Raw genomic sequence first — 12,462 nt, 5'->3', positions numbered from 1 at the left:
TGAACGAGGATCGAAGTTGACACTAGGGTTTTGCATTAGGGTTCCATGGCAGGACGCGCAGGGGGGAGCTCCGCTCCCTCCTACAGTCAAGTAGTCATAGAAAGAGGCAAGGAAGCTGGAGGGAAGCATTTAAAAAAACCGTTAGAAAAGATTTTAGAAGAAAGAGGCAAGGAGACAGTTGGAAGCAATGAATCCCAGGAGCAGGAAGGGAATCAACAGGAAACAAGGAAAGAAAAGGAGAAGGTAGGCGACAATGGAAAAATGACTTCCACAAGAACTACGGGAGTCTGCAAACCCAAATCGAGCATCATTCCCCGGGTCATATTGAGTGATCTAGTGATTCAAGCGCACATGGACCATATGAAAGAAAATGCGATCATCTGCAAGTTCATGGGGTTATGGCCAATGGAGAGGGCTTACACATCTGGATTAGGAGCCATTAGAAGCCAAAGGGAGAAATACATTTACATCTGAGTTCTAAGGGCTTCTTCACAGTGGTGTTCACAAACCTAGAGGACAAAGACAGAGTGTTTGAAGGGGGTCCTTGTTTCTATGTTGCGGGAGGACTCTACATGTGGCCATGGATGATGAACTTTGTCCCGGAATGTGAAACATTTACATCTGTACTGGTTTGGATCAGACTATACTCACTACCTTTGGATTACTTGCTACCAAAATCTTTGAAAACCATAGGCAACAAGCTGGGGCATTTTTTGAAGATATCATATGCAACTCTCAAAGGTAAATATACCTCCTTTGCCCAAATATATGTGGAAATGGATCTATCTGGAGCCCTCTCGGAAGCAATAATTTTAGAGGTACATGATGAGGATTGGGTGCAAACGGTGGACTATGAGCACATGCCTTTCAGGTGTCACAAATGTCATGAACACGACCATCTATTTAGAGACTGCCAAAAAAATAATATGGAAGGCAATGGGAAAACCTCTTTCGATAGAGATCACAAGGGTTTTACTAAGGTTGGGGCCAAACGGAAAGGGGGTAAATGGCCACACAAGAAAAGTAGTGAAGGTAGAAATACAAGACACAATAGTATCAAAATCCTAGAGGAAGTAGAGGAGAACGTGGAGATAGTCCAGGAACTGGAGAACACATCTAAGGAGCAGGAAACGGAAGATGAAATGGAGGATATCACAGTAAACAACCAGCAGAAGGATGATCTACCAAGTTGCATGGAGATCAGTAAAGACTATGAGATGATTCCAAGTGAGACAGGAACAGAGGACCATGAACTACAGGAGATCCTAGAATGGGAAAATCTGGATCTAGAACTATTTCTGGAACAAGGCAAGAATAAAGGAGTGGAATTCTTTCCAAAAGAAGACTATGATCGAGTTCAACAACTCTTTCTATGGAGGGCACAATCAAAAGGAACTAGTGTCAAGAGAAACCACCAAAGCCAGGAGCAAAGTGGGGTCAAAATGATGAAGAACTCACAGGCACAATCTCCAAAGAACTCAAGAAGGAAAAGAGGAAGGAAAAGACAGAATGAACTGCTAAACGAATATGGAAAACTACTGATTAACTCAGGTAATATGAAAGATCTTACCAACTATTCCTTTACTAACCTTTCTTAATGAAGCTTACAACATGGAACATTAGAGGTTTAGGTAGTAGAAGGAAACAAAGGAATCTGAGTAACAGAATAAAAGAACAAAAACCAGATATGGTCTTTATTCAAGAGGCTAAATGTTCAATGGATAAAATAAGGGAAATTCATAATAAATGGTTAATCAAGTATGAGTACTTAGAGGTTAAGGCAAATAACTTGGTAGGGGGGATTCTAACGATGTGGGATCCACATAAATTTGGAATCCTGGAGGCTGAAGCACCCAGGAACTATCTATATTTGGTGTGTAGTCCTGTAGGTGATTGTGTAGTCTTGTAGCTGATAAGGAGACTTACATGATAACAAATGTTTATGGATCTCAGAAGCAGGCAGATAAACTCAAGCTTCTTACCTCTCTGGAAGGTCTAAGAGCAAGACATCCCAATATGCCCTGGATCGTCGCAGGTGATTTCAATATGATAATATCTCTTTCGGAGGAAAAAAAAAGGGAGAGAGGCACTAGACAGCTAGGCAGAGACTCTGAAGCCTTTCAAGATTTCATTAGGAACATGGGAATAATGGACAGTGAGACTATAAATGGAACCTTCACTTGGAACAATAAAAGGGGAGGGGCTTCTCAAGTGGCTTCCAAACTTGACAGATTTATCATTTCTGAGGATCTCCTCCTCACTGGACCAGCTATCACCGCTTCCATTATGCCCTTTGGAGGTTCGGATCATTGGCCAGTTCAGCTAGAAGCTACCTTTATGGGCACTCTGAGAAATAGGCCCTTTAGATTCAAAAATGCCTGGCTCTCTCACCCCAAATTCATCAGTAACATTGACAAATGGTGGAAAGAGGAGTTAAATATTCAAGGTACCAAAATGTTCATGCTCCGATAGAGACTCAAACATATTAAATCCAAACTTAAAGCTTGGAACAAAAAGGAATTTGGTGATATCCTCAAGGCCAGAATAGAAACTGAACAAAAGTTACAGGAAATCAATCAAATCAATATCATAGAGGGCTTCAAAGAAGAGAGGCAAAAACTAACTAACTCTCTGCAGGAAGATTGGTAGGATCGTTGTCTGCAAGAGGAAATTATCTGGAGACAGAAATCTAGAATTCAATGGATCAAAGAGTGAGAAAGAAACACAAAGTTCTTTCAAAAATCCACTATGGCACATAGGGCACATAATAGAATCACAAAGATTAAGGATTCTCAAGGTATTGAGCTTGTATCTCACATGGACATGGAATCGAGTCTAGTTCAACACTTCTCCAATATTGAAAAGGAGCCACTAGAGGATAGATCTAGGTTCACTGATAAATTCACGTAGTGTATTCCCAAGTTGGTCAACAGAGAGGACAACCACAATCTCAACAAACCGGTCTCGGAAGACGAGGTCAGTGAGGTGATTAAGGAAATGCAAAGTGGAAAAGCACAAGGTCTGGATGGATTCAATGTAGACTTCTTCAACGCCTGCTGGGAGAGAGTCAAGCAAGATATCCTCGAGGTTGTGGAAGACTCGAGAAAATCCAAAAAGGTTCTGAAAGCACTGAACGCCTCCTTCATAGCTTTAATCCCCAAAAAGGAAAATGCTATGACTCCGGATGGATTTCGACCCATAGCGTTATGCAATGTGGCGTATAAAATCATCTCCAAAGTGATAGCTAATAGACTCAAGCCCCTTCTACCTTCCCTCATCTCAGAAGAGCAAACAGTCTATGTGTAAGGAAGACAAATTCTCAACATCATCAAAGCACATGAGGTGGTACACTCTCTTAAATGCAACAAGAAAGCAGGCATGATCATTCAGTTGGACCTTGCAAAAGCCCATGACAAACTTAGCTGGTCTTATATTAGAGCTATTCTAAAAGCCTATGGCTTGGCCAAAACTAGATTAGATGGGTTACGGCACTAGTTACCACAACCAACTTCTCCATTCTGCTTAATGGAGCTCCTTCAAGTCCCTTCTCACCTTCCAGAGGGCTTAGACAAGGAGACCCACTCTCACCTTTCCTCTTCGTCCTCATGATGGAAGGTATAGGTAAGGAAATAAAAATGGCAAATGTTGAAGGTCGAATTTAGGGTATCAAGCTCACCCCGGATGGAGAGGATAACGCTCATCAATAATTTTTGGATGATACTATGTTGCAGGGCATACCCACAGTTAGGGAAGCAAGAGCAATAAAAAACATACTAAACGACTTTTCTATGTAGCAGGAACAGAGGTAAGCCTCAACAAGACAAAAGTTTTCTTCTTTAATATGAATATTGCTATACAAAGAAACATTACTAGGATTCTTGGTTTTCAAAGGGAACAGTTACTGTCCAAATATCTTAGCATTCCTCTCATTGACAAACCTCTAAGAAAGAAAATATGGGAATCAATTTTAAATAAAATTTAGGATAAGATCAGAAAATTGACATGTAGATCCTTAAACCTAGCAAGGTGACTTATGCTCACACAGGCGCTCCTACAGGCCATTCCCATTTTCATGTTTGCAATTATCCCTGCTCCTCAAGGTATTAAGCAACATATAAGGAGCATACAAAGGGACTTTCTATGGGGCAAAGGGGAGTAGAAGAAGAATTGGGCTTTAGTGGCCTAGGACAAGCTCTATAGGCCCAAAATCCACAACGGCTTGGGGCTGCATGACCTGGAAACTCTCAACAAAGTTTCGGGAGCTAAGCTTTGGTGGAGATGGATCAAGGAGCCGAATGCCCCCTGGGCCAAACTGTGGAAACAAAAGTATGCCAAGGATTGGCAGGAGAAGGATCGTATCAAAATGTTAGGACAGATTAGGGGCTCACACATTTGGAAACTTTCTTGGGAGAATAAAGGCATTGTTCAGCAACACTGTTTCTGGGAAATACGAGCAGGGGACCGTGCCCAATTTTGGGAGGAAAGCTGGCAACAAGAACCCATCCTGCACAAGAATGACCTAGCAGCCCTTAAGAGAGACACAAATAGCAAAAGTCTATTATTGGTAAAATATTTCTGGGACCAGGGAAGTAATAATGTAAAATGGAGAAAATGGAAGGACCTAGGTTACAGTGATGAGATTCCTTTGAAGGCCAAGGCAGATGCTCTTACCCAAGATTTAGAGTATAGGCAGATTCTAGTTTCCTCCTCACCTAACCAATTAATATGGGGGAAGAACAATGAAGGTAACTTTAACCTCAAAGAAGCAAAACAGGGAGTCACATGTTTTAACTTTGTGAATACAGAACAAGTCTCGAAGAAACTTTGGCAAACTCCTCACTAGATAAAAATAGATGTATTCATCTGGCTTGTGCATCAAAGAAAGATCCTAATTTCGGAAAACCTACTAAAGAAAGGCTTGATTGGCCCTTCCAAATGTCACCTTTGTGGCTCACATGAGGAAACAATTGAACACCTTCTCAACATCTGCCCTTTCTCTACTAATGTGGGGAACTGGGTGGCATCAATCTTCAGACAAACCGACAGGGACAGTCTCAGGATATCCAACACATGGAAAAACTGGAGGAAGAACTTCTTAGAGAATGAGATCATCAACAAGGCTTGGATGCTAGTACCATGCTTTGTCATTTGGAATGTTTTGAAAGAGTGCAATAGGCAGATCTTCAAAAATAAAGCTAGTGAGCCCTAGCACATAATCAGTCAAATTCTAAAATAGCTTAAAGAAATAGTTAAAAGCCTTTTGAGGTCAATTCCCAAGGATCCTCCTCTACCTCACGAGGGGAATATTATACTAAATTTGGGACTACAGTCCATTGATCCTCAAGGAATAATAAAGGGAGTGAGAACAATAAATATAGGGGCCAATAATTGGAAGCCCCCTCCATAGGGCTTCTTCAAGGTAAACATTGATGGAGCTTCTAAGGGCAATCTAGGGGAAGCTGGCTTTGGGGGTGCCATAAGAGATCATCAAGGGAAAACAAAATACATCTTCCATGGCCACTTGGGAAAGGGTACTAATAATATGGCTGAATTCCTGGCATTAGAACAATGCTTGGAGATCCTAGTGGAGCCAAATTTACAAAATGTTATCATTGAAGAAGATTTTGAATCGATCATTAGAGCAGCCTACAAAATTCACAATAGAACTTTGCTAGATAAAGTGTCGAAGCACTGGAAGCTATTGCAGGTTTTTTACCATATCCACTCTCACTTGCAAACCCTTAAAACGATAAGATTTGTTCATGTTAGAAGGAAGGAAAATATGTTAGCGGATTGGTTGGACAATGAAGGAGTGATCAATAAGGACAGGGATTCTCTGCATGCCTAAGAGTCATTACCTACCAGAAAACTGCAAGAGGACTATTTCTAACTGGCAACCAAAGATATGCAATTGTGGTTGAATAGTACTGATCGAAGGGATTCAAGAGACAGGCGGGAGGATGGTATCACATAATTCATCTACGATTTTAGGTTTTGGTTACTATCCACAACTCTGTTCACTTTTGGTTGAATGATGAAGGTTACGAATTGGGCAGCGACACAAATCTGGTTGCCTGTGTGCATTTGGCTCAACAGGTTTTTAATGGAGACTCTGGGTGGAAGGCTTAGAAATGTCTGTGGGAATGGTCAGACGGTCTTCACTTGGTGACTAAGCATTCTAGTTTCTCTGCAAAACCTCGGATGTAAAACCATGAATGGTATATCGCGCGAGACAAGAATGGTATCTGGTTTTTTGCAATGTGCCTCCAATTCCACTCATTGTGTGACACGTTGCAATGAGAGGTGAGAGAAAATTGCCCTCATCAGGTGATTAACCTCCGTGCTTCTCGTCCGCGCGATATCCAAGATGGCCATTGGAGCGGGATTGTGTAATCAATGACGAGGATTGTTTCATGCTTGTTGCTTAAGGGTTCCGGACCCAAATTTGTTTAGTGGAATCAATCTATAACTATTGTCGGGTTCATTTGTTGGGTGTAGAGTGGTCTACCATGGGTCCCTTTGTGGCCCCTGGTGGGATGCTTGCAGGGATTTTGTGGGCCTAGATCCTTGGTTTTTTGCCATCCCTGCTGACTGGGACACTTTGTAAACTATGTAATTTGGTTAGATTAATAGAAGGTTCATCTCATACTTATAAAAAAAAAAAGAATACATAAATAGATTCAACATTTTCAATTTTCCTTGAATACTTGAAATGTTACAACTAAAAAAAATACAATATATAGATATTATTATTATTATTATAAAAAATATATAATATGTAAACTGTTGACATTGAAATAATTTACTTAACACTACCATTGAGATATTTTATTTCCATATATATATATATATATATATATATATATATATATATATATATATATATATATATATATATCTTTCAATTATTTCTATTTGCACATTAAAATATTTTATTGGGTTCATATATATTTATGTTTTTATATAAAATTGATATTAAAATAAATTAATTAATACGAATATTAAAATATTTACTAATCCTACTGAAATATGAAAACATAAATAGTATCAACTTTGTTTTTTTTGTTTTAATTAATTTAGAGAAAATAAAAGATATAAAATTATGTTATTTTAGATGGATATTGAAATATTTTATTTATAACTTAGAGTGAAATACTTTTACCATATCTCCTTTGTATTGGATTGTACTACCAACAATAAATAAAGCAAGCACAATTATAGTGAGACTAAGTTTTATAATACTTTTTTTCTTAAAAGTAATTAAATATGTATTTTTGTTTTCTATTTTGATTATAGTTGACATAAATTTTTAATTAAAATAATATTTTGTTTTCATTTTAAAAAGTCAACACTAATAGAATTATACATCACATTTATACTAAGTTGTAAAATATAGACCCAAATTTTCTAATTTAGCTCTATAGCTACTATCTACTTTTATATACAATACTTTCATTATTAAGTAGGCATCTAAAAATAATATTAATATTACAATGCATCAAGAGCCAAAATATTAATAAAACTAATAATAAGTATAATTCATATTATACTTTTATTTATATATATATATATATATATATATATATATATATATATATATATATATATATATATATATATAATAAATAATAAATAATAAATTTTCATTTTTGTATTAAATAACATTATTATATATTAACATTATTAATATCAATGATTTTACATATAGTCATATAAAGTAATTAAAATTAAAAAACAGTAGAGTTTTATCAGATGATAGGAAGAAATTTGTAATTCCTTCCATGTTCAATATGAAGTTGCCTTATAACGTATTTAAAAATATGTATATTAATAATAATAATAATAAACTCAATATAAATATTTATCTAGAGAAACACTATGTAGATATTATATAAAGCAAATCAAAATAATAATAATAAAATATTATGTAGTTGAGAGGCTCTTTATATATACGGGTATGAGGGTGATGTGTAATTTCACCCTTGTTGAATGTGGAGTTGACAAGTGTCTCTTTTAAAATGAAAACATAATATTTTTTTAAAATTGAAAAACAATGTCAACTATAATCATAACTCAATATAAAGAAGATATGGTAGAAATATTTCACTTTCACTCTTAGATCTAAATAAAATATTTCCATGTAAGACAAATTTATATCAACTTTTAAAATTCTTTTAAACCACTGAAAATAAAAAAACAAATAAAATTGATATCATTTATATTTTCATATTTCAATTGGATACTTAAATAAACCATTTTAATATCCATGTTAGCCAATTTATCTTAATTAAAAAAAAACCAATAAAATATTTCAATGTGCAAAGAAAAGAAGTTATTAAAAGTAATAAAATTTGAAGTAATAGTGAAATACATTAAAAAATTAAAAGAGCACTGTAACTTTAATATGGACAATGTAATCCCTAATAATATATCTCAATACTCATATTAACTGAATTATTTTCAATGTCAACAATTTACATATCAAATATGATTAATAATAATAATAATATATAAAGTAATTGAAAAAAATTAATTATTATTGTTATAGCATTTCAAGTATCATTACTTTACATTTTGGTTTTTTTCTTAAGAGTTAATTTTGAATAGAGTAAATATTGGTTAGAATTGAATGCTTAAGCTATTTTATTCCATTTATTCAAAGAAAGTATGCATTCAAAAATCTAATATATGTAAAGAAAAAAAGATATTCATCTTAACTCCATCTATCAAGTATTTAGAGAGATAATTTACACCTCAAAAGATTTGATCCTCTAAATTCTTGTTTGATCCATAATTAATTACACTAGTAATTAAAATATTTAGAAAATAAAAAAATATGTCTTTTATATATAAAAGATATGAAAATAAAAACTTTATCATGATTAAAACATTTCTTAATGTGTTGGTCCAGATGAATTCGATGGATCCAAATCACTTTTACCAACAATTATTTCGTCTAGCAACTCCTCCATTGCACAGGTTTCCTCAGCAAAGCTTTGTGCTCACGGATGAGATTAGCTTTTACACAGAACTTAGAACTTACAATGGTGCACCGAGAGTATTGGATTTTAACTTACACAAGAGTGGCTCCGTTCACCTCTTATACACAGGTAGAAAAAATAAAAATAAAACAAGTGAGATTTTATTTCTTTAACACGGAGATGTATGATTTTTTTCATTGATAAGTGATTGTTAATTTAGGGTATAAGTTAAAATGATTTGGAATTCATAATAAAATTTTAAATGTAAAACAAACCAATTTTATTTTATTTTATTTTATGTTATATTTTATTTTATTTTATATTATATATATAATAATGGTTATTTTATTTTTTATATATATATAGTTTTGTTGGTCAATTTTTTTATAATTTTAAAATTTTAAAATGATTTTTTTGATTTCAATATAGTTTTTGCGTTGAGAGGTGCTCTACAGCTTATCATGGTAGCCATGCTGTAAAACTAAACGTTATATAATGCAATGTAATGATATGTTGACTAAGTCAAAATATTTAAAGTAAAATTAAAACAATTATTAATATAAGTTTGATTCATTTCATAGTTTACCAATGGTTGTTTAGAAACTTATGGTATTACATAGCCCATAGTATTTGTTATGACGAAGTCTTTTAAAGGTTTGAGGAAATCTCTTATGGAATGAAAGAGCACTAGCTTAGATCCATCTTAGCCCTAGACTTGATCCCTCTCCGCCCTTGTAGATATGAATTTAAGATGGATCTAGGCTGGTGTAATTCAATTTATAACATCATAAAGAATGACATATGCATTCTAACCTTATTTTCAAATAATTTAATTAAATAAATGTTAGGTGTGAGACCAAATCAAACTTCTTTGTGCTTCCAAAATATTAAGGAAGGATCCATGTGAGTCAGGAGAAAGAAGTGTGTGAGAGTGATAGATTTATTGTTATTCTAATAAAAGCTCTAATAATTTCTTCCTAGTTTTTCCCTAATGAGTTTTCCACGTAAATTTCATCCTCCTAGCTTTTCCCAAATGGGTTTTCCACGTAAATTTTATTTTCAGTTTATGAGTTAATTAATTTTTCTCTATTTTCTATTTTTTTTATTAGCAACTGGCATACAATAAGAACATGGAACTCTTATAACACTAGTTAATTAAAAATATATATACAAAGGAAAATTGAAAATAATTTAACTCATAAACTAGACACATAATTTACATGGAAAATTCATTCGGGAAAAACCATGGGAAATTATTAGAATTGTTACTAGAATGTAAATATGGACATGCAAGAACTTGATCAATACACAACAACTTTGACCACAAGTTTGATACTAGTTGCTAGGATCATGAAAACGAGAGCCACCAAGACAAATAGATCATTTCTTGGGATCCCAATAGCCACCAAGAAAAATTTACTTAGAGTCCTTCCACCTTTAAATAGAATATATTCCATACAAATACCATGGGTTCTCATAAACCTAGAGCTCAAAAACCGTTTTTAACTTGACCAAATCAAGTTTACTCAAACTACCTTAACAATGCCCCTCTTAAAATTGACTCGAGGAGATTAACCTGGTCCCAATCATTCATCAACCATCTCATCTAAGATCTCACATTATCCCCTCAAGCTACGATACCAGTACACCTACCACCCCAGTACCTATCTAAGTGGTCCATTCAAGAACTTGATTACTTTGTGCCCCATTGCACTACACATCAAAGTTTTAAGGCAATACAACAATTTATTCTCATATGCATGTATGCTTGAACAACAGTTCTTAGAACTTCCTGGGAAATACACCTGCCATGGACCAAAATCCTTAAGTTATTCACCAACCATTGTAGCTCTCATCACACACTAGCTCCTTCACTGTCCTAAAACACCATTGACTCCATCTCCATTTTCTTGTCCATAGGAGGACTTTCTCACTAAATATCTAACTTTGTTGATCCATAACTTGACCTAGACTTTTAGCATTATTTTCGCTTTCTAAATCCATGTGATATTGCATGGGCATCTTCCTCCATTTTCACTACTGCAAATGATGATTTTTGGGTCACAGAACCTCAAACTGGTAATTCTTTTCACTCATTGTTCTTCCTCCATGGACTTTACCTCCATCCAGATTTCATTTTCTTAGGCCAAATTCACAAATTCATAGCTTGTTTGATTTACATCAAGTTTACCTATTATTTTGATACGAGGTGGACTTTGATCTCCTCTTCATCAAAGAGGAACTATTACTTCTGTAGTTTCTCAAAGGCTTCGAAAAATCTCTATTTTCCACCTATAACCATTGTCGAGCTACCACTCTCCATAATTTCCTTAGCTTTGGTTTATTTATTTTGTTATTTTCATTCCGTTCACATATCCATTGAATAAAGCTTCATTATCTTACCCTTTTACTACTTTGTATCTTGAATCACCATACAAGTTAGCCTTGACTACTTGAGTTAATATAACCTTTATCCCATAGCATGGCTTTAAAACTAGAAATAGATGCATCCTATATGGCCTTCACTTTCTCCTCTAAGGAATTCCTCAATGGAGGCACGCTTTCATTCAACAATACTTTGTGCCCTTTACTAAGCATATTTTTAAATATTTGATCGTTTTTTTTATGTAGCCTACCAATAGTCATTCAATCATTCTCCACTTGTTGTCATGCTACACATGCACCTGTAGGATGGTCACATATTGAGATAAGGGCTCAACTTATTATTGTAGCTTACATGATTTCTCAAAATTCCTTGGGATTCTCTTATTTATTAATTTTTAGTTCCTTGACCCAGATTTCTAAATCTTCCATTGTTCTTTGCCATAGCTAAACCAATTTTCATAACAAAAGAAACATGGAACTATGTTAATACTATCCATTGACCTCTGCATTGGTATGTATATTTCATAGCCTCAATTCCCTTGCATTGGAAATTAGACTTCAAGCCTTTAACTTTTATATTATATTCTTGGCCTTATCACTCATAGTCCAATGAAGCGGTATCTATAGTAGTCGCTAGGTATAGTAGTGTGTTCATTCCTGACTTTCTCATCTCCATGCAAGCTTCTACATTCACCAACTCTGCCTTTGTTAATCTCATATTGAAGGGAACCAAATCCATCTCTCTCCATTTCACTTGAATCATGGGTGACTTCCCAATCTACATGTCTAGATCTCTTATTCCTGAGCTCCACACAATCTCCTCACAAGAATATCACTCCATATTTTGCAAGTATCGTTGACAAGTAAAAAGTCTATGTATTTATTTGAAGATGTGGACATCCGGGCACTTGATCAACAGAAGACAACTCTGACCATGGATCTGATACCAATTGTTAGAATCACAAAATTGAAAGAATTGGTGGTGTTTAAAGACATTATTGCTTGGGATCATAATGGACAGCAAGAAAAAATTACCTAGAGTTTTTCTTCCTTTAAATAGGTTATTCCATATGAATAACATAATTCAACACCATGG

Source organism: Pinus tabuliformis, chromosome 1_1, assembly GCF_031772625.1.
Source record: "Pinus tabuliformis cultivar Carrire ecotype Pingquan chromosome 1_1, CPIR1, whole genome shotgun sequence".
Lineage (NCBI taxonomy): Eukaryota > Viridiplantae > Streptophyta > Pinopsida > Pinales > Pinaceae > Pinus > Pinus tabuliformis.
Note: the sequence above shows the minus strand (reverse complement) of the source record.